Raw genomic sequence first — 24,057 nt, forward strand, 5'->3', positions numbered from 1 at the left:
AGAGGAGTCCATTAAATGAATAAAGAAACAAAATCTGTATCTCTGTTGTCTACAACAATATCATGTAAATTTTAGTGACAGGCAACACCTTAAATTAAAAAGATAGAAAAAAATCTATTCCAAGCTAATGGGGACCAAGAAGTAAGTAGGCTTCACTATCTTAATGTTTGACAAGATAAATTTTAATGTAATATTAATCAGCAGAAATAAAATATGATACTTCATTCTAATCAAGGGAATCAATTAACCAAGAAGATATTGTAACCATAAACATATGTGAACCAAACTCTGACTCATTTGCTTTTATAAAGAGCACACCATAGACTAAAAGACACAGATTCATCTCAACTTAGTAATTCCAGGTGATTACTACAACCGACTTTTGTCAATAGACAGATCATCTGAGTAAAATTTAAGCATAGAAATGTCATAATTAAATAACATCATACATCAAGTGAATCTAGGAGATGTCTAAAGAACATCCATCCAAATACCAAAGATAATAAATTTTTCTCATCCACACATGTACACTTCTGTAATACAGACATTATACTGGGACATGAAACAAATGTTAACAAATTCAGAACAATTTAAATAATTCATTATAGTGTATCTGACTATAATTCAGCTTTAGATCAACAGCAAACAAACCTCTAGTCATTATACAAACTCAGGGAGATTAAATAATACATAACTGAATGATAAATGGGTGTCGAAAGAAATTTAAAATTTTTCTGGAGCTCAGTGAAAATGAAAGCAACACAACAAAAACTCTGCAACAAATTAAAAGAAGTCTTAATGGAGGAATTTATAACTCTAAGAGCGTACATTAAAAGTCAGAACCAACGTAGTGGCAGCCCAGCCGGCCTCACATCCATGGCACCCACGGACATTGCAGTGAAGGTTTGGGAACAGTAAAATGGTCAAATGTAAGGAATTAATATGGTTTCATCAACAGGAATGGCACCAAGGAAGATGTATTACTTAGTACAGCAAACTGCCATAAAGAACAACTCCAGGAAGTACTGTGTAATGTGGATGAGAGACTGTGGAGTTTGATGTTGTTGAAAGAGAAAAACATGCAGATGTAGCAGATGTTGCAAGCCCTGGTGGAGTTGCACTTCAAGACAGTAAATACACAGTAGACAGTAACCATTGTAGATGCTATCTTCATCATAGTAGTCCTCCATGCAATTACCAGAAGAGTGAGAGTTGGGGAAAGAACTAGGGATCAGAAAACTCTCCTGAATTCCAAGCCCAACAATTCTGGCCCTATTGTAGATGATGGTTCCCACCTTACTGCATGTGGGGACCCTATTGGGGTCGATCACAATATTCCAACATTCCTATGCAAGGAGAAGCAATGGATAGTGCTGATAACCAAGGTGCAGCAGAGCAAGGTGGATTAGTGGGACAGAATATGTATTGGGGTTGCAGACCACAATTGCACAGGGGCTCTTCATATCAAAGACAGCCAAGAGAGGACAGCAATGAAGAGGACAAGGAAAATCAGGAGACAAGACCCAAGGTCAGCAGCCACCTCAATGTTATAACTTCAATTACCGAAGCAGAGGCCCAGAGAACCCTAAACCACAGATGGCAAAGAGACAAAGGCAGCTGATCCATCAGTTGAGCAGGGTAGGGCTAAGTACCATCTCTACCATCATCCATTTTGGTCATCCATCAAGAAGAAATGAATATGAAATTCCACCAATAAGAAATGAACAAAGATTGGAGATGAAGGAGTTAAGTGCTTGGTTTGTGAGCATTGTCCAGATAAACTAGAACTATCTGCATTGTCTATGTATATCATGAGGTTTTCATTATTTTTGCCTAAAGATGTCTATTTTTGGTAATGATAAACACTTTTTTTTTTGTTTTTTAAAGGCCTATTCTTTCTCAATAACACCTTTAATGGTTCTTAAATTGTTTCATATCTAGTCAAGTTGAGATTTTTAATAACTTCATTTTAAATTGTAATAAAAGTTTACAACTTGATTTTTGTTCAAAACAAAAAAGTCAACAAACTCCAAGAAACTGTAAATAAAGGTATATAATAATAATAATAATAATAATAATAATAATATCAGAAAGAATATAAATGAATGACTTGATACAACTTAAGAATTTGGAAAACAAAAACAAACCAAACTCAAATCCAGTAGTCAGAAAGAAATAATAAAAATCAGAACAAAAAAATCAATGAAGTAGAAACAAAATAATACAAAGAATCATCAAATCAAAGAGCTACTTCTTTGGGGGAGATAATGAAATCAACAGACCATTGGCCCAATTAACCAAGAGAAAGGAAGAGATGCCCAAATTAACACAATTAGAAATGTACAGGGAAACATTATAACAGAAACCAAAAATTTCAGAATATTTAAGGGAGTATTTTTTAAAACATTAAATATAGTAAATTAGAAAATATAAAATAAATGGATAAATTTCTAGGTTTATCCAATCCACCAATCTTAAGCCAAGAAAAGTGCAATAACTTCAACCCATAACAACTAAGGAAAATGGAACAGTAATAAAAGCCTTCCAACTAAATATAAATCCAGATCCCAATGGATTCACATCAGAATTTCACCAATCTCTCAAAGAATATCTACAACCAATATTTCTTAAATTATTAAAAAGAAAAAGAAACACAGGGAACATTTTTAGAATATTTGTATGTAGACAGTTTCATTCTAATATACAAGACAGGTGAAGACACAAAAAGTAAACTACAGGATAATAAAAATGATGAATATACATGCAAGCATCATCAACAACAAATACATCATCCACCATGATCAAGTTGACTTTATCCCAGAGATTAAGGGATAGTTCAAGACACATGACTATATGAATGTAATACGTTACATGAATCTACCTAAGGAAAAATCACAAAAATCAAGTGAATTTTTATATGATCATTACAGATGCTGAAAACGCCTTTGACAAAAGCAAACATGAGTTCATGAAAAAAAGTCCTAGATAGACAGGAGGGAACATTCCTTAGCATTATAAATGGTATTTAACAGACACACAGCCAACATCACTGTAAATGGAGAAAAACTTGAAGCTATCTTATCAAAGTCAGGACAGGACAGGGCTGTCCATCATCCATACTCCTTTTCAATAAAATACTTAAAGCTCTAAGAAAAAGGAAGGAAGTCAGGTATACAAATATGAAAAGAAGTGAAATTATCCCTATTTGCAGAGGAAAATGATGTTATACATAAGGGATCTCAAAAATCCCATCAGAAAAACTCTAGAAATGACATACCCTTTTAGCAAAGTGACAGGATAAGAAACCAACTTCCAAAAACCCATAGACTTTCTATATACAAATAACAAACATGCCAAGAAAGATATCTTGATATACTGTACTCCCATTCAAAACACTTTCAAGAAAAATAAAATATCTATGAGTAAACATAAATAAGGATGTGAAAGTCATGTACAATGAAAACCTCATATCTCTGAAAAAGATTTACAACCAACACTAGATGATGTAAAGACCTCACATGCTGATGAATTTGGTGAAATAAATATTGTGAAAATGACCATACTTTCAAGAGCAATTTTCAGATTCAATGTTATCCTAATTAAAATCCCTAGGATATTATTTGCATAAATATAAAAAAATTAAAAATTCATATTAGTCCACGAAAGACCAGAGATAGCCAAAGAAATCTTGAGTAAAATGAACAGTGCTAGAGTGTAAATCTATATGTAATCTAAATCTATGTATAATCTAAATATATTGTGGAGCTATCATAATAAAAACAGCATGGTACTGGCATAAAAAGCAGCAATGTATATCAATGAAATAAAGTAGATGATCCAAACATGAATGCACATGAATACAGTAATTTTTAATATTTGAAAAAGATAAATGATACCATTATCAACAAATGATGCTAGGAAACTTCATGTCCATATGTGGAGAAATAAAATCAGACTCACATCTATCATTATACACAAAAATCAATTCAAAATGAATCAGACATCTCAAGTGAAACCTGAATGAATGAAACTGCTGGAAGAAAATACAGGCAGTATCTTACAAGGTACAGGTATAGGAAAGAATTTTCTGACCAGGACTCCATTTGCCTAGAAGACGAGGCCAACAAAAAGCTAAGAAGCTTCTACACAACCAAAGGAAGCACTATTCAAGTGAGAAGAAAGCCCATAGAGTGGGAAAAGATCTTTTCCAGATATACATCTGACAGAGAAAAAGTACCCATAATATACAAAGAACTAAAAACAAAACAAAACCAAAAACAAACAAACAAAAAACAAAGAGTAAAGAAAACAAGTCACTCAATTAAAAAGTATGATGTGGTTATGAACAGAGCATTTACAATAGATAAAATAAAAATGGCAAAGTGACATCTGAAAATGGGTTCAACTCTCTTGGCAACTAGACAAATGCTAACTTAAACCACTCTGAAATTTCATTAGAATTGCTAAGGCCAAGAATTTGACAACAAATTTTGTTGAGGATGTGAAGAAAGCAGAAACCACTCACTGTTGGTGGGATTGAAAACTGGTCCCATTATTATAGAAATAAGTGTGGAGAATTATCTAGAATGTAAAAGGAGTTTTACCACATGATCCAGCTGTGGCACTCTTCAGAATATGAACAAAGAACTGGACAGCCTAGTCTACAGACCCTTGCCATCACTGTTCTATTTAGAATAGCTGGAACTGTAATCCATTTAATTAACTGATGCACAGATGATGAAAATGTGGTACATATTCATAATAGAATACTACTCAGATGTAAAGAAAAATTAAACAATATAACTTACAGGTAATTATATGGACTAGAAAAATGCTGTATTGAGTGAGGCAACTCAGACTCAGAAATACAAAGCTTTGTTTTTGTGAACCATAGGTACAAATATTTAGATGTAAGTGTACAATCTGGGGGGAAATAGGAGGATACTGGTGTTATGGAGAGGGAAATGGGGGTGGAAGCAGGGTGGGGGAAATTTAACTGGGAAAAGAGGAGGAAGGTAAATAGAAAGGTAGAGGTAGTAAGTAGGGGCAAGTATAAAAAAGGCACTTTTATTACTCCCACTCATGTCCAGGTTGTTCATGTAGATCTCAGCCATTTATCCAAAGGGCGAGGGTCGAGGGAAAGAGAGCCTGTGGGAGCAGGAGATACCAGCTGGATCAAGAACAGAGACGGAGAACAAGGAATAGGAGACCATAGTAAATGAAGACCACATGAGAAAAGGAAGAAACAAAGTGCTAGAGAGGCCCACAGAAATCCACAAAGATGCCCCCACAATAGACTGCTGGCAATGATCAAGACACAGCCCGAACTGACCTACTCTGGTGATGGGATGGCCAAACACCCTAATAGTCGTGCCAGTCAGTCCCATCCAAGGACTGAAGAATCTGGATGCAGAGATCCACGGCTAGGCCCCACGTGGAGCTCTGGGAGTCTAATTAGCGAGAAAGAGGAGGATTTATGAGCAAGAAATGCTGAAACCAAGGTTGGATAAAGCACAGGGACAAATAGCCAAACGAATGGAAACACATGAACTATGAACCAAAGGCTGAAGGGCCCCCAACTGGATCAGGCCTTCTGAATGGGTGAGACAGCTGATTGGCTTGATCTGTTTGGGAGGCATCCAGGCAGTGGTACCGGGTCCTGTGCTCATTGCATGAGTTGGCTGTTTGAAACCTGGGGCTTATGCAGGGTTGCTTGGCTCAGCCTGGGAGGAGGGGACTGGACCTGCCTGGACTAAGTCTACCGGGTTGATCTCAGTCCTTGGAGGAGTCTTTGCCCTGGAGGAGGTGGGAATGGGGGATAGACTGGGGGGAAGGGGAGAGGGGCGGGAGGGGGGAGAACAAGGGAATCCGTGGCTGATATGTAGAACTGAACTGTACTGTAAAATAAAAAAAAAAAGAATGTTTTTAAAAATAAATGCTAATTAGATGAATGCAATAAAAAAAAAAAAAAAAAGAAAAAAAGACACGTTTAAAGAAACCACAGGGAGCCGGGCGTTGGTGGCGCACGCCTTTAATCCCAGCACTCGGGAGGCAGAGCCAGGCGGATCTCTGTGAGTTCGAGGCCAGCCTGGGCTACCAAGTGAGCTCCAGGAAAGGCACAAAGCTACACAGAGAAACCCTGTCTCGAAAAACCAAAAAAAAAAAAAAAAAAAAAAAAAAAAAAAAAAAAAAAAAAAGAAACCACAGGGAAACATGTCAATTTGTTTACTTTTAAAACACATATAAAATGAGTGATGGCTCCTAATGGTGAGAGCATTTACTGGTCTTCCAGAGGACCTGGGTGCATATCATTGCACTCATAGGCCAGTTTATACCATTCTGTAACTACAGTTCTAGTGAATCAAGTGTTCTCTCCTGACCTCTGATGTACTAAGCACACATGTAGTACATACACACGCACACACACACAAGCAAACAAACCTTCATATACCTAAAGTAACAAACATTTGAAAAATAAACACATATGTAAGTGTAAATATAGTTATATATATGTATTATTATATATTACATATTTTTTGTGTATATAGTTTGAATGAAATTTTTATCATTTGAGGTGATAATGCTCCCCTCAAGAGCCACAGACTATCTAAACAAAAAGTAAAAAGAAAAAAAGAAAACCAAACCTCCAGTGTCAGACATGAAAATTTTCCCTTCAAATTGTTGAGCCCAAGAGACTCCTCAAATGATACAGACTATTGCCACTGCCTTTGGTTGCCTTGCAGAATTTGAAGGTAAGACTTTTGTTGAAGATAGGACATACTTTGGACACAGGAATTGGAGGAATCAAGGTATAACCTGCCTAGAAGTATACTAAGTTGCTCTATAATCTGCTAAGGGAGGAAAACAATCAATAGTCCTACCCAGAGGTAAAGTCTATGAACTATAGCTGTGGCCAGCATTACAAACTATCCCCAAGGGTATCATAGTAGCACCTACATTTTGTCAGTAACCAACAACTATTTAATTGAACTTGAAGTCAGATTGAATTCATGCCTGTTACTGCAAATCTAGCCAATTACCTGTGGCTGGTAAGGTCATGGACCCTAGAGGAGAACCTACATCTGCCACATTCCTAAACAAACATAATTTCTAACTGTATTCCAAATCCGTATCTATCCTCTTATCTACAGACAAGTGTAGCTGCTGGCCTTCATCAATGCAGCTTTTTAAAAATTTTTTATTTTGCAGATTGAGACTCTCACAGAAATCTCCAACTGGTTAAATGCACAACATTACATGTAACGCTCAAGGAGATTTGTGGATATGGGAGGGGCAAAAAAAATTGTAAAAGTTAGAGAACCAGGACATCTGCTAAGAGATATTATCTTCTATTATATTACAGGGAAGCTGAACTCATGACACTTCAACAATATGGTCACCTAAACAATACTTTCACAGTGACAGCACCAGTAGATGTATTATTTTAATGAGAGAAATGTGACAAAGCTCTACCCTTGCTGAAAGAGGAAGAATGAGTCTTCTCCGTGGACAAGTCCCTTTCTAGATTATTCAATTCTAAAAGGCTAGCCTTAAGTACATACACTCAAACATCACCAAATTCACTCAGCCAATGGTTGCATTATATATACTAACATATATTTAGCATATGCAAGCATATAAATATAACAATAATAATAAGAAAGAAAGTTTATGAATAAAGAGGGAGTTGGGGGACAGATGAGTTCAAGGGAAGAGTGGAGTTTGGATATAATGTAAATAGGTACACTTGTATGATTTTTTCAAAATTAAAAATAAAATAAAGCGAATTGGATTTTCCAATTGGGAACAGATGACTTTAAAACAGTATTTAAGCCAAGTTTAGATAAAACTATACTATTTTAGAACTGTGAAATTATTTCATGATTTGAAAAACCTACAGGATAGTTAAATTAATCTAATATGTTGAGATTTTTGATACCTTTCTTCTTCACAAAAGGTTTATAAATATGAAAATGCAATTTATTTTTATTACTAATCTTATACTAAGAATGTGTGACATCCATCGTTTATCATATTTTCCATGTGTTGTTTTTTGGTTGATATTAAGTGTTTGGGTTGTTTTCTTTTCTTCTTTCTTTTATAATAATAATTGAGTAATACAGAATTAACTGTTTACTAGAAAATATTTTGTGCAACTTGGTCCCAAGTGTAGACCCCTTTGTTTTATCACACAGAAGGTTCTGGCACTGCCCAAATACCTCTAAACTTAATGCAATTTTGTCTTAGGGACATTCCTTGCTGGAATACCTCCAATTCCAAAAGATAAAAAAAAGCTGAAAGTGATGAAGCAGTCACACTGAAATGCATATTTCTCTGTCAAACAAAGAGCCCCATGTATTATATAAATGGATATGATTACCTCTCAGAACTGGAGGTCAATCACTGATTAAGTTTTGGAGAGAAAGAAAAGTTTCCCAGGGCTAAAGGACAGCATGGATAGCAGCAATGGCAGATGAACCTTGATGCACGTCAACAGAAATGAAGCTCTATGGCTGCATATACAACGTAGATCCCAGAGAACAACAATTTTAAATATTAAAAGGCTCTTTTCAAGCTAAGGACAATTTGTAGTGATCAGCAGTCAGCCCAAGGTTAGTGAGCCATAAGAAAAACCAGTCCCTTAAATCCAAGGTTGTTTAAATGCCTCCAAGTTTCCTGGGAACTCAAGTGACTCATCCAATTCTGTTTAATAATTGAGATGTTTCTATGTGGTCTTCTGTATGCAGGTGTTCATGTGCTTTTCTAGAAAATCACATATGTATTAAAAATAAACCCTTTGAAACCTATATTCACCATCATCTATTGAAGTACAACATCAATTTTTTAAACTTAAATTGAAATGCATTATCAACTGGGGATGTACCTACCATATATCAAATGTTATATTTAAATTGATATTAAAATTTGAATCCATTTTCTTTCCTAATAAAATTTATCTCCTTTGAGTACAGGCTATGTCATTGCTATGACAATCTGGTAATATAAACATAGAGTTAGAGGTTCTGATTTCTGGTGGGTGGCTTCCTTAATTTTAATTTTACTTTGGAGTCCCTGGAACTGGAGTTATTGATGGTTGTGAATCACCCTGTGGGAAACTAGGAACTGAACCTGGGTTCTCTGTAAGAGCAATAAATGCTCTTAGCCACAGAGCCACTTTCCTGAACCCCTCTGATGCTTTATTTAAAAGATATTCTGTAGCTGACACTTGAAGTCAATATTTTCTTGCATGATTTCTAACAAAGGCTAATTAAAATGAATGAAATTAAAATAAAACTTACCTTGAAACATTTCCCTTACTGAACTCTGTTCTTAAAAGATTTTCTAATTTGCAATTTGCGTTTTCATCACTGACCAAGAGATTCAAAAGAAATAAGACATCTGATTATGAAAATATTTGTTATGCTCTGAATAATAGAGTGGATAAATGTTCCTTGAATCATTAAGAAATTAATATTTATATTATTTATACATAAACAATGAATATACTTCACAATTGGTTATTAATTAGATGGCATTTGAAAAATACTTGTGATTTCCAAGCAATGGAACAATCTTATATTGAGATTTCTGTAAGGGATAGTAGACATATCCAAAAGTCTGACAAAATTCCCTCTGCCTAGCATGATCGTTGAGATTCAAACCAACTAAACCCAATGATGACTATGTTTTGGTTTCCACTTTCATTAATTTTATACAAAGAATAAAATTCAATCTGAATATGGTTTTATTTTCTTCTTTGGCCTACATTTTGAGATGTGAAGAAAAGTGTCAATGAGTAGAGTTTTTAAAATTTGAATTATACTCTGTAACTGCATATTTGGTAAAATTGGGATCCATATAATAGTGAAGCTTAATGATAGAAATTTTTCCAAAATATTTTTGCTTATTTTAAGATTACCTATTCTAAATTTAACTCAATTATTGTTGGCTATTTATTGCTTCAAATAATATCTTAGTATAATAACCTTGAACATGAATAATAATTTTATAAAAGCCAGATGAAAATATGGGGCTGCAAAGTAGAACTCTATAGTGTTCTTAAGAAGCTATTTCATAAGCAAAGTCTTAAACCAGTTTGTCCTTTCTTACCTTTCTCTTTTCCTCCAGCGTGTGTGTGTGTGTGTGTGTGTGTGTGTGTTGTCTGTATGTATATATATGCTATATATATGTATATGCTATATGCATGCTATATATATATATATATATATATATATATATATATATATGCTTTTTATGCATCTATTATGTATTTGAAGATTCATTTTGACTGGAATTTTTTATTTATGGTTTTAAGAAAAAAGTAACACTAATGAATAAAATTGACAATATTATAGTTAAAAACATAATTTCCTTGGACTTTCAATTTATTTCACCAATGCAAAAATGTTTTGGCTTGTTTCGCCATTTAGGAAGAAAAGATAAATATAATATAGGAAATTTTCCAGTAACTTTTTGGACACTGTGTTTTATAGAGCTATAAATATTTTGAATACTCTAAGTGGGCCATCACATTAAATTCTGATTATGAGCCCATTTATGTGGGTTATCCACCATTGACTTTAGCTTATTGTTTGATTAAAGAATACAAGTGCAAACTGAATGTGTAAATGACCAAGTGTAAATGACCAAACATATTCATTACCTAATCACTGTGCCTAATGGCTGGAGTTATCTCACATAGTTATGACCAAGGCTTTAAACACATGAAACAAAATGACCAGAGCATCACTGAACTAATAGAAACTTTTACCCCAGGGGTATTTTAGCCCACACGTGTAGTGAGAAAAGGTGCCATCTGGAAGTAATTCACTGTTACTGCTTCTTATCAGCATGGTTGAGCATTTTTTTTTTTTTTGGTAGCAAGTATAAATGAATCATGGAGCAGACTGATATATGCTCATTAAACTACAAAAACTTACCAGGCTATCATCTTACTGTGCAGAAGGAAGTCTGATGTAGAGGTAGGCTACATCATCCGAGTCTAAGGCATAAATGTGACTTGTGAAAGGGGAAATGGACTGAAATCTATATGTGTTATTCCAGGAAATTACATATTCTCCTTAAAGTAAAATAAACACTTGACCAAGCTGTTAATCATCCCTAGTGGAAAGGATTTACAGATTCAATATTAAGATGATGAGCTTCCCACTGGTCTTAGAAGCACTATAGTCAAATGAATGCATTTTCTTCGGAAATCATTTAGATAAAAATTATATTCGCATTGAAGAAGATGAACGGCTTGAATGTTAAAATGCCACTTGCAAAAAGCATTGTCCTTTCATTGGGCTTCAATTAGATTTCAGTTAAGATTTAGTTAAGAAGGGCATCCCAAACCAAAGCTGTTATTGAATGGAATAATAAGTAATCTAGATTTTCCATATAACAAAGAAGGCAATGTGGGGATAACAGTAGAAGCAAGTGAGTGCATGTCTCAAATTCACTTCAGATGTATACATGCAGTTCCCCTCATTAAGGAATGTACTATTCCAAATTAAGACTGCTTCATAAAATCTATATCTTAGATTTTGGTTTAGGTTGAAATAATATTTCAGTTGTGGCATGTTTAGAAATCTACCTGCAGTGATACTGTAGCTGGTAACTCCTATAAAAACAGTTTTTAAAAATTGTCTCTTCATAGAGAGATTGCGGGATTTAGTGATTAAGGATATGTGCAGTTTGGTATAAGTACATTTGTTTCCTAGGAAACAAACCAGTCCTGTGCCACTGAAGAAATTTGTAAGCATTACAATGTTCTGAAACCAGGCCCCAGGAGGACATATTAGATTTTTTAAGTGGAATAAATATTTGATATCCTAGACATTTTATAAATGTACTTTTAGATGAGGACTGCTGTCAAGGAGCTGTATTTCTATAGCAAGAATGAATGACGTGATGGTGGGCCAGGAGCACATATTGACTGATCACATGACTGATCCAGGTGGCAGAATAAAGGTAGGTCTCATTCTGAATGACTAGGTAATTCAAAACAGGAAGTATAAGAATTACAACTATTTGGGGGTTAGGTAAAAACCTGGCACAAGGGAATCTCCCAGGAATCTACAAGGAGGAGCCCAGCTTATATTCCTAACAGTAGCAGATATGTATCCTGAACCGGCCAGCTCCTGTGATCAGATTGGTACCTGGTCACCAATTGTCATGAGAGGCATCATCCAGCAACTGATGGAAACAGATGAAGACCTACAGCTAAACATTAGACAAAGCTTGGGTAATCCTGCAGAAGAGGAGGAGAAAGGATTGTAGAAGCCAAAGAGGTCATAGATACCACAAGGAATCTCACAGAATCAACTAACCTTGACTAATAGGGGCTCACAGACACTGTATCAACAGCCAGGGAACCTGCATGGGACTGACCAAGGTCCTCTGTATGTATGTTACAAATGAATATCTTGCTCCTCTGTGGGACTCTTAACAGTGGGAACAGGGGTTATCTCGGACTATCTTATTGGGTTTTGGGACCCTACGCCTTATATCGGGTTGTCCTGCTCAGCCTTAATACATGGGGAGGTGTTTAGTCTTACTGCAACTTGATATGCCATGTTTTGTTGATACTCATGGGAGACCTTCCCTTTCCTAAACAGAAATGGGAGAGGACTGGATTTCAGGGATGTGGGAACAGCAAGGGGGTGAGGGAAGGGACTGGGATGAGAGAATGGCAAATATAGTAAAACAAAGACAAACTGATTATAAAATAAATATTTAGATGCAAGAATAAAATGACAAGGAGAAGTCAGAAGAGCTCAATTAAAAATACATAATATGTACATATTATTTATATGTACATACATTATATAATTTATTTTCTAGAGTCAAGATTACATGCTACCATCTTACAAAGATTCCTCTAAACCATGCTATATTTTGGTTAGTAGACAACTTAAAAACATACTATATGTACATGTTATATGTTTAATGTATACCCATGGTAATACTTGAAGTTTTCACCTCTCAGCTATTATGGTGAGTTGTCTTCTGCAGATCTCTGACTATGAATGATGTTTGAATATACTCCCATGATGTTATGTTATAGTGCAGTAGAAAAGATTGAAGATTTTTATGTGCCTTCTCATTTGTAAGACAAGACTTCTGGAATTTATTTCACAATGTTTTGAAATATATTGCTTAAAAATATGATGTGATACAAGAAATGTTGTGTTATAGTAAACACTCAATACATATTGCTACTTACTATCTCCATTATTGAAAATTGACCCTCATGTTACCAGAAATTACATATTGGAGCAACTATTGTGCATGTGGTCTTTATCTTAGTAAACTTTGTAAAAGGACAGATAAAAACATGTGTATGCATAGTGTTTAGCATTACTAATTATAGTACTGAGCTTTTTTATCTGAAGACAATGCAGAAAATTGGAGAATGAAGGCCAATTTTAAGTCTCAAGGGATGGCTCAGCATAATAGTCCTTACATTGCAAGCAGGGGAAACTGAGATAAAACCCTCAGCACACATGTAAAATGCTGGAAATGTCTGTGTGTGCCTGTAACCATGCAATGAGTTCAAGACAGGTATATCATAGAGTTCACTGGCCAGCCAGCCTATCTAGAAAAACGACAACTACTACCTCCAATACCAGAACCCCAAATTTCCAGTTCAGTGAGAAGTTCTTTCTTAAGGCTATAAAGTAGAAAGCTTAGAAGAAGACACCTGTGTTAGCCTCCATATGTACACATATAGGAGAAACTAACACACACACACACACACACACACACACACACACACACATACACACACACACACACACTCATGGTCAAATTTAGAAATAACAGAGTGGGAATTTATACAGAGAATATTTGAATAGAGAGACTGAAAGAAATAAAAAGGCGAACACACTAAAGCCGTTGGACACAAAGGATGACACCAAAGTATGGGTTAAAGGAAAATTGGGGATTAAAAATATATATGATGGGAAGTTTTTTAAGAATTTGTTCAAATAATCACATTAGCTGCTTTGTCTTTTGTAGCTGGAGATTTCTCCTGTCCTGCCTGGCCCACAGTCAGGACAAATCTCTATCACCCACCAGTCCCATAGCTGCTCAGACCCAACCAAGTAAACACACAGAGATTTATATTGCTTACAAACTGTATGGTCACAACAGGCTTCTTGTTATCTAGTCCTTATATCTTAAATTAACCCATTTCTATTAGTCTATAAGGTGCCACGTGGCTTGTGGCTTACCAGTACCATACATCTCGCTTGTCATGGCTGCGGCTGGCATAGTCTCTCTGCCTCAGCGTTCCACTTCCCAGAATTATCCTCTCTCCTTGTCCTACCTATATTTCCTACCTGGCTACTGGACAATCAGTGTATTATTTATTAACCAATCAGAGCAACACATTTAACATACAGAACATCCCACAGGACTTTTCCTTTTCTTTTTTTTCAAAAAGGAAGTTTTTAACTTTCACATAGTAAAATTACATATAACAAAACAATTATCAAGCAAGATTATAGTTACAATATTAAGATATTCTATCTATATTTGTGAGTCTAAGGTTTTATATCTAACTTATCTTTTATCATAACTGAGGAAATTATAACAATCTAGTCTTCAACTACATCAAAGACCTCAGAAGTATATAATATTATATACTGAGAAATGGGAGAAGGATGCAGGCAACTTGTGAGAGTGGACAGAGACAACTCTCAGCCTGGACAGTCATCCAAAGTTCTTTTGTAAAGTTGGGGCATCTGTCTTCAGAGTAACTAAGCTGACAGAGTCTAATCTCTCAATGGTAGACTAGCATTTAATAGAGAAATGTGGAGAAGAACATGGTGCCAAGATGAAGCCACACACACAGCCAAGAAGACTAAACAGCTGAATTAAAAAAACATCAACAATTTCCAGAATTTAAAATCCTGAATCATGACATGACACTAGTGGAATTCAGGTGGTACCTGGACTGCTCTCACCAAATCTGAGGTCGAACTGTTAATCTTGTGTACATCCTATTTCACAAATGAGTCTCTCAGATAAGCTAAGCCTATAGGCTGAAGATGATGCCCCAACACTGCAGAGAAACCTCAGGTGACTATCCAGGCAGCTGGCTGTTTCTGTCTACTCACATTTTTTTTTTTTTGGAAGCTGCTTACATGCACTTCCTGTTTTTATTTTTTATTAGGTAATATTATTTCCTTCTTGGGCCCCTGAGGGAGTTGAAGATTAGTTAGTTATAGTTGAAGATTAGATAATTATAGTTATACTTTTCCTTGTTAAGAATTTCAGAAAAGAAACTCACTAAAGAGGTTTAAGTATATAAATTTGAAAGACGTTATAAGATAGTTCTGTTAGTAATATAAGTTAGGTTAGAAAGTGAATCAGGTACATTTTGGACAAAATAGGATAGATAATGGAATTATTTTCTCTGAATTTGTCAAATGCAAATGGACTAGGCATTGTTTATGTATTTATTGCTTTTATAAATGCTATATAGTTATTGTACTTTTGTATGTAGTTTTTCTTATATTAATTATAACTTTTTTCTTTTTTTCTTTTCATTAAAATAGAAAAGGGGAAATATGGTGATATTTTATTTGTGCTGAAATGTGATTTTATTTGTATCTTAATAAATAAAATTACCTGGGGATTAGAGCTAAAAGCGGGCCTAGCAGAAACTGGGCGGTGGTGGTGCAAGCCTTTAATCCCAGCACTTGGGAGGCAGAGCTATTCGGATCTCTGTGTCTTCAAGGATACAGCCAGCATGGAGATACACACCTTTAATCTCAATACCAACCATAGAAGACCTGGAAGTCTGTACAGACAGGCAGTGACGAGAAGGTCATGTGGTTGGGTTTACAACCAATGGGAAGGCAGAACAGAAGGTCAATAAAAGGACAGACACACAGGAAGTAGGCCTCTTTGCTAAGGGGAAGGACAGCAGCCCCAATGAAGGGTAAGAAAAGGTTTTTAGCTCTTAGCTATTGCTCTGACCTATTGGGCTTTTAACTCTGCAATTGGCTCTGTGTTTCTTATTTAATAAGACTGTTTATCTACAGTCTTTGACTCCAGGGTAATAGGTATGTTCACTTGGTCTTACAGTTAAAGAAGAGATTTAACATGGATTGGATGCAGGAGCTGTGAACCTACCTCTTCCTGTGAACATCAGCAAATGGAATATACAAATGGTTTAGGAAGACTTTAAGTCATGAGATTTACTTTGTTGGTGATATTTATATCTTCGGGAACTCTCCATGATCACAGGCATAAGAAAATTAGAATCTTTGAGGGAAGTAATGTTTGCTTTATCTTTAATAATCATGTGTGGCCACAAACAGGGGTAGCCACACATGCTCTTCATTAATAAAAGGAAATGTTCAGAGGTCAGTGTTTGTCATTATTGCCTCTACAACATGCAGATGGAGAACAGCATGGAGTGTGTGCAGAAACATAATATTTTAAATCTGGGCCTAGAGCTAGAATTAGGGTTTATTTTCATTTTGGTAAGTAGAAAAATGCTGTTTTACAGTTTCATGCCATTGAGAAGTCCTTTCCACCGTAGTGGAAAATTGTAGAAGTTGACTTACATGTTACATTAGCATGACTCTGAATATAAAGACCGTAAGTACTTGCTTTATTAGGCAAGATAAAATGTATGATCACAACTGTATTTATAAATATGTAGTAAGTTAAACAGAAAAGTATAAAGAGATTTTTAAAGAGAGATAGCTGGAGAGCATACTTTGTCTATTTTCATATGATGGGAAGTTTTGTAAGATTCTCTGATCCTCTACTACCTATCCTCTAAATTTTGTCAAATATGCAGGTGAAGTCAAAATCCTCCAGAGTCACAAAATTGAAAGTCATAATGACAAATTAAAATACTTTAGCATGTATTAGCACTGCCCTGAAAATACCCCAAGATAATTTCCACAGATTATGAAATATTTAAAGTTTGCTGTTCTGTTTAACACATTCTTGTTTAGAAGATTGCATGCCACAGGTTATATAAATAGAGATAAAATTTTGTAATTAAGTATATTTATATGAATAAAATCAATTGTTAAATATTCAACTATTTCTATTTACTTTTTAAAATTGTCACCAGAAAATTTCAAATCATTCTTACTTCTCATTTGTGACTTTCACGAAATTTGAACTGGATAATTTGCATTAAGACTTCCTTTTCCTAGAACTCAGTTTGGTTGATATGGAATTCATTCCAGCAGAACTCAAGCATGATGAACAGAGGAGAGGAGAGGAGTGTGGTTTTCCTCTCAGATAAACATCTAAATCCAAGTGACAGGACAGTTCTTGTGTAACCATTTTACTGAATTTCTATAAGCTGCAGAATTTGGAACTATAAAGAACCAAATTTAAAGTTATAAGAAACAAACTCAGTATAGCTCCAATTTCCATAGGAGAGTAAAGTGATTTTATGTTTTATCATCTAGAACTGGAAAAGAGAAAACTGGACTGTCTGTGTACCATTGCTAGCAACTAGTTTCATGCCAGCTCACAATATTTGTTTCTTTTATCTTTAGTCAATTGAAATGTAAGTGTGACTGGTAATTTAGCAAATTTTTGTACTTGTGTGTATTTATAAAATACTCAGATATTATTTATTCTGTTTCATATGAAACAAGTATGTAAAACAGAAAAAAATATTCTCTCAAGAATCCCAGGTATTTGTCAGGACGTAGAACTATAGAAATGCAACTAAAATAAATGAAAACTGATCTCTGTAGTAACTAATCTCCATAATAACAATGATATACTCAACATCATTGAAATGGTGACCAGTATATTTTTAATTATATTTTAACACAATTAAAATGTTTATTCTTTTATTTTTAAAACCTCTTCAGGGCCTGGAAATATGCCTGGGCAGTTAAAAGGGCTTACTGTTCTCCCAGCAGATGTGACTTGATTCAAAGCACCCATATCTAGTGACTTACAACCTCTTAAGCCCAGCACCATGTAGATCTGATATCTACACATGGCATATACACACGTGGACACATAGGCACAAAAGCACATGAATTTAAAACTAAATATAAGTCTTAAAAATTCCTTTTCCTGTTATGCCAATTTTTTTTCTGTATTTAAGGAAATTATTGCTATCCATACAACCATATTAAAAACTTCCTTCTTGCCTAAAGTTAAAGCTATTTTTCCATTGAACATAGTTTTTACATCTGTATGAAGAAGGGAATTTATTTGGCCAGAAATAACTTATTCTAACTATCCAAAGATTAACTCTACCCTTCTTTGTTTAATACACTGACCCATGTTTTCTTCCAATATATTGATAGATTGAATTCCTTTCTTTTCTTTGTAAAGCAATTAAGTTATCTAACATGAGTTCTGTGTGATTTCTAATTATGAGCTCCTAAGAAAAATATAACTGAAATAAAATGACCTGCATCTCCAAACAAATGGCATTCAATATAAGAATCTTTGTCTATCAAACACTTTGAGCAAGATATACATGGTTGGTGATTATCCATGAGGGAAAATAAGTAATATAAAAACAAATCTACCATCTTCAGTGTCTAGTGATTCTTTCAACAGTGTCATCTGAGATATTCAATATTGAGATGCATCATGTAAATATATTGTTGATGTTTCATAATGTAAGAACTCTCTGCTTATGAAGTAATTATCTTTTAAAAAAAATCACACATTAGTCTGAGAATGAAAGTACATACCAATGCAGACTCTTGTATAGCCACACAAGCAACCCTAGACTTCTCCAAAACTACTGTTCGTCATTTTACATATACACATGACAATGAAACACATTTTAGAAAATCACAGAAAAGGTATTGATGGGTCGACTGGCTTAAAGTATTAAGAGGTAAGTGTCACTATATTGCACTGCTGTTAAATCTTCTGTATTTTGTCTCATCATCTCTATTGCAGCCTCATTTTTGTGCTCATCAAGTCCCTACACATTCCTCCAGACGCTACTTCTTTCTCACCTGTCCAAACTCTTCTTCTATGGGTGCCTCTATTGCTATGCATGCAAAAGTCCGTTTCTAGAATGTGTGGGAATTTGCTCATCAGAGTATTGCCTTAAAAATTGTGCATCTCTCTAAAATACTCTGCATAGAGAACTTTTGTCCTCACTTACTGTGAATGTCTTCTCCCCAAGGGAAACTCTTTTTGGACCAATCTGCCCAGCATTCTTTCTGTGATTATTCTTTCTTGTCATTTTTGTTTTATCTTGCTTCATACCATTGGTATCTGATAATGTTCATGTTGATTTGCTTGCTTTTTAATTATCTGCATTCCCTCACTAAAATAGCAGTTCCCTGCAGGAAGTTAACTTACTTTAATAATCACATCTATTTTGGTTCCAAAACTGTATTGGATGTTATTGATGCTTTGACAGTTATGTTCTATTTGACGCTGCTTTGGATCTTGAGAGCTGGCAAGTAAGATTTATGTTTCCTTTTCTTGTTATCAATGTCATAATTCTTTTTCTCCTTTTTTTGACTTTGACTTTTCAGTTATCTGGTCAACAATTTTATACTATCTAATAATTTTTTAATACAGTGGTATATTAAGATAACCATTTTAGAGCTGATTACATAGAGATAGAGATATTGATTTGGATAGATCTATCTTCTGGTCCACTGGGAATATTTTCTAACATTTCCAGTGGATGTGAGAAAACAGTGATAGTAAAAAATCTGGATGTGTGATTGTTTTTCTTTTTGAATAAGGTATTTTATTATTTTTATTTTTGTGTATATGTCTGTATGAGAATATGCCACATTTGTGTGAGTACCACAAGGGCCAGAAGAGGGCAAAATCCTCTGGAGCTGGAGTTGCAGGTGATTGTAACATACTTGGATATGATGCTGAGACCTAAGCACTAGTCCCCTGGAAGAGCAATAAGATCTCTTAACCACTGAACTATTGCTCCAGCCCTACGTATACTATTTTCTAATACATGCATTTTGTTTAACAAAAATATTTACAGAAAAAGCCAGCAATTAATACTAAAGTAGAAAATTTATAACATAAAAATTTTATGGGAGTTGTCTGCCATGTTTTCTCTATCCCTCAACATATTTTACTACACTCTGCTTATCTTGTCATGATGTGAGATGATACATTACCTATATGAATATACAGACTTTAAGGCAGGCGAATGATTTAGGAATTGTAACATAGCATTCGGCTACTGTGTGTAAGAGTTTATTTACACTCAAGCATTGTGATACTTCAAGAGTCAATTTGATAACCAAGAACACTAAGTTGTGAAAGGTAATATGTGCAGCAGGTGTATATTAGAATAATGAATGATTCACATCTCTAGCTGAATGGATAACAGCAAAATATGATTTAAACAGCCTATGCAGAATGAGTATGCAGTATATAGAAAAGATTTCAAATCTAGAAAATTTTACTTCTGAAATTTTCCATTTAATATCCTCTGACCACATTTAAACATGGATACCTAAATCAGCATAAAGGAAAATAATAAATAAAGAAGACTACTAAATATGCACTGTCCACAAACACACTGCCATCCCCCCTTAAAATTCCACAGATGCTTTTCTATATTTCCCAGTTGCATTGGTAGAAATCTAGCTTATCTCTTTCTAGAAAGATTTTATTATTTTTATAGTTCCTTCAACTCAGATTAGTTGAAGTTTTCTTCTGTAAGTTACTTTTCTTATAGGTGGAGGAAAACAGTGCTTTGTTTTTCAGATCTATGTTGTTCTGACATTCCAAACGTGGTAGTGACTTAAAATGTGGAAAGAAAGCATTGTTCATACAGTAATTCTGATAAGGTTCCTATTCCTAAAGCAACTGACTGGGGTAGTTGAGTAGTTGATTTGACTGGGAAAAAAAATATCATATGAACTTTGGACATTTAAAAAGATAGTGCCAGAGTATATGATTAAATGGCTTTGCTTCCTTGGACAGCACACTATATAATCATTGTTTTGCCTTCCCCAGAATATATACCCCAATACAAAACCATGTTAGCAAGGAGGGAGTAAATACCTGCACTGTAAGAGATTTCATGAGTGCTTCTTCATTGCAATTTTAAGTAAAACTTTCAGAGAAAGGCATTGCACAAACTTAATGATAGGAAGTGTCTCAAAGAAAACGGTCAACAACTGTAGAGAAAAATTCTTAGGCCAAAATGGAAAGAGGAGAAAGGATAAAATGAAATGGATCATTCTGGACCACATACATCAGTAAAAAGTGGAGAGAGAAGCAGGAAAATGATCTGAGCCATGGTTGCTTTCTGAAATGATGTATTGCTTGAAGGACACACGTGGAGAGGATGTGATTTATATGTGCACATTTTCACTTTTTTCTGGTTCCCTTTTGATTTGCTTTTCTTTTTCTAAATGAGATAAATTATCTAAGTCTGTAAATAATGTCTTGTGCTTTTGGCTATTTTCATGATTAAGAGTTATTTTAAGTGAGTAGGCTAAGTTTTTAGAACAACTATTTAGGGTAAAAGTTCAACTCAACTTTTTCTGGGGAAGAGATTTGAGATTGACCACTTGGTGATTCATGGGGAAAAATCTCTTCTACTAATATTTTAGATTTGATCCCTTAATGTTATCAGACAATCTATTAGTGCAAATAAATGTATTTCAACTGTACTCCTCTACCTTCTGCATGCCAAAGAGCCATGATAGCAAGGATATTTAAAAAGAAAAACAAACAAACAAACAAACATAATAGAGAAGTATTGTAAAGGAGCATCATGCTCATTGGAAGCAAAATAATCAAAAACCCAAACTTTAGGCTTATATTTTTATATCAGACTTTAATGCTGGTTTATGTATGATTATTAAATTTAAACAAAACACGGAGGAAATACATATCAAGTTTTTTTTAATGTTTGATAAGTATATTACCTAGTATATTACCTACTTGGATGACTAATTGGCTTGGAATTCAATTAATCATTTTCTTGAAGACTGACAATGACCATCTCTCATGTACCATGAGTCGTCAAGTCTAGGTTTATAGATTAGAATGGTGACTTGTATTTTTAAGTGCTCTTACTTAAAAATGTTTTAGAATTAACTTTATAAAACTTCTTTAAAATATTTAAAATAAATATATTCTAACAGCCACAATGTTCAAATTTCAGAGAATGGTCTATCTGCTTTATAGTGATCATTGCACCAGAGGATTTAGGCAGCAGTAGGCCTACACATACAGACAGAGCAAGAAATACTACTGGAGAAGATGTAGGAGTTGAGGAATTGCCTGCCGGGTGACACATATGTGAGGGAATCGAGTGAACTACCACCATGTATGTCGCGTTAGCATGCTCTGTGGTCTAACAAAGTAAGCATGTGTCCTCTCAGAAGTGAAGCAGTAAACGATATTGCACAGGGAACAGGCTTCAGAAAATCCACCTTATGGTTTTGTGTTTTCTAAATTAGCTTTTAAATTTTAATACCAGTGTCAGGGAAAGAACATCATAATTCATAGCATTGTTAATACAATGAAGTCTTAGACTATCACAATCTTTCTGAGGAACCCTCTATTCTTTGTAAATAAGTATTTCAAAATTATTATAAGCAAAACATTTTTGAGACTCCCTCTTATTGGAAAAGTAGATATTGCTGTTTCCCCAATGCATGTAGTTCAAAACGCATTTAAGTAAAAATTATTGGATTATAAAAATATTACAATTTGTTTGATGTTTTATTGCAAAACACTGCCATCTCTTTTGAATTTATTTGTCTTTTTAATTTAAAATACCATGTCTTTAGGGGAAAAAAGGTTTGTACCTTTTAAATCAAAACTTTGTATTACATTACAGGAAAAACAAATCTTATAATAGAGGAAAAGTAAGGTTGAATAGCAAATAAATTAGATTCAGACATGAGATAACAGAAATAGCTGCAATCAGAAGACATGTTTTATTATTACAGATGGAGATAGTGGTGAGAAAAGTGTGGGAGAATGTTGAAGGCTTATTTTAAGACAAATGTACATGCCTTATTGTCATATATGTGTTTTTAAAGAATGCCCTTCTTAGAATTTATTTTTAATGATTAAAAGCAACCTTTATCATCACAGATTATGATTACATCTTTCAGTATATATTGACAATGCCATTTTCTATGTGCAACAGGGAAATTAAATCAAATACAAATACTTTCTAACTTGAAAAAAGTACCTACAAAAAATATATGTACTTTTTAGAGAAAGCATATTTTAAAAGAATAATGAGTTATACTTATATCCAAATATTTAGCAACAAATTTTGAAATTCAAAAAAAAAGCAAAACACAAAAGTAATAAGTACATTTGTTCTTTGGACTCTAAAGAATTAGATTGTGAAATATTTTAGGAAGAAAGAACATTTAGGCAGAAAATAGGCTGGGATAACTTGTGAAGTACAAGAAAGGAGAAAATAAGAATATGCTGCAAAAATGGCTCTCCTTTCATGAGAGGTGGGAACTCAGTTTACCTATGGCATGAGGGTAAGTATTCAGAAGAGTCAGAGGCTGTATTAGTTTAGGAAGATGACAGAAGTACATTCTTCTCTAGGGTCTATGACCTCCCTGCCCCCGAGCCACAGGTTCTTGGCTAGGTTTAAAATACCAGGCATGAGTGCCACCCAGTTTGGGGTGGCCTTCAAACTGATTAGAGGCATAGATCACGCTCAAAATACAAGTGCCACTGTTGCATGCTTGGGTTTACCTTGACAAGATGGTCAACTTTTTAATTTGGAGGCTTTATAGCAAGGCAGCACTGTTGATAAGTTTACTCCTTGGTAACTGGCTTAGCACTTCCTGATACTAATCAACATGGAAGAGGCTTCCAAGTTAGAATCAGGCTGATTCCTCAGATCCTGTGACTGAAGCTTGTGGTGTCTCTGGCAATAGTGTCTCAACTTCAATTTCTAAGAGCTACATGAAGGCAATAGCAATAGCCTATATTGCTTTGGGGGTTTCTTGGACCCCATTGTCCCATGACTCTGAGGGATATGTGACTTGCTTGGCATGAGGATTTTTTGTAAGATAGTCTATGGCTCCTGGACCGAGATGCATCGATGCT

General features: G+C 34.7%; 1 pseudogene; it reads left to right on the forward strand.

The window, feature by feature from the left end:
- Positions 1-798: 798 nt before the first annotated feature.
- LOC121828545 (Y-box-binding protein 1-like) lies at positions 799-1,697 on the forward strand (annotated as a pseudogene).
- Positions 1,698-24,057: the final 22,360 nt, after the last annotated feature.

This window comes from Peromyscus maniculatus, chromosome 4 (assembly GCF_049852395.1).
Source record: "Peromyscus maniculatus bairdii isolate BWxNUB_F1_BW_parent chromosome 4, HU_Pman_BW_mat_3.1, whole genome shotgun sequence".
NCBI classification, from domain to species: domain Eukaryota; kingdom Metazoa; phylum Chordata; class Mammalia; order Rodentia; family Cricetidae; genus Peromyscus; species Peromyscus maniculatus.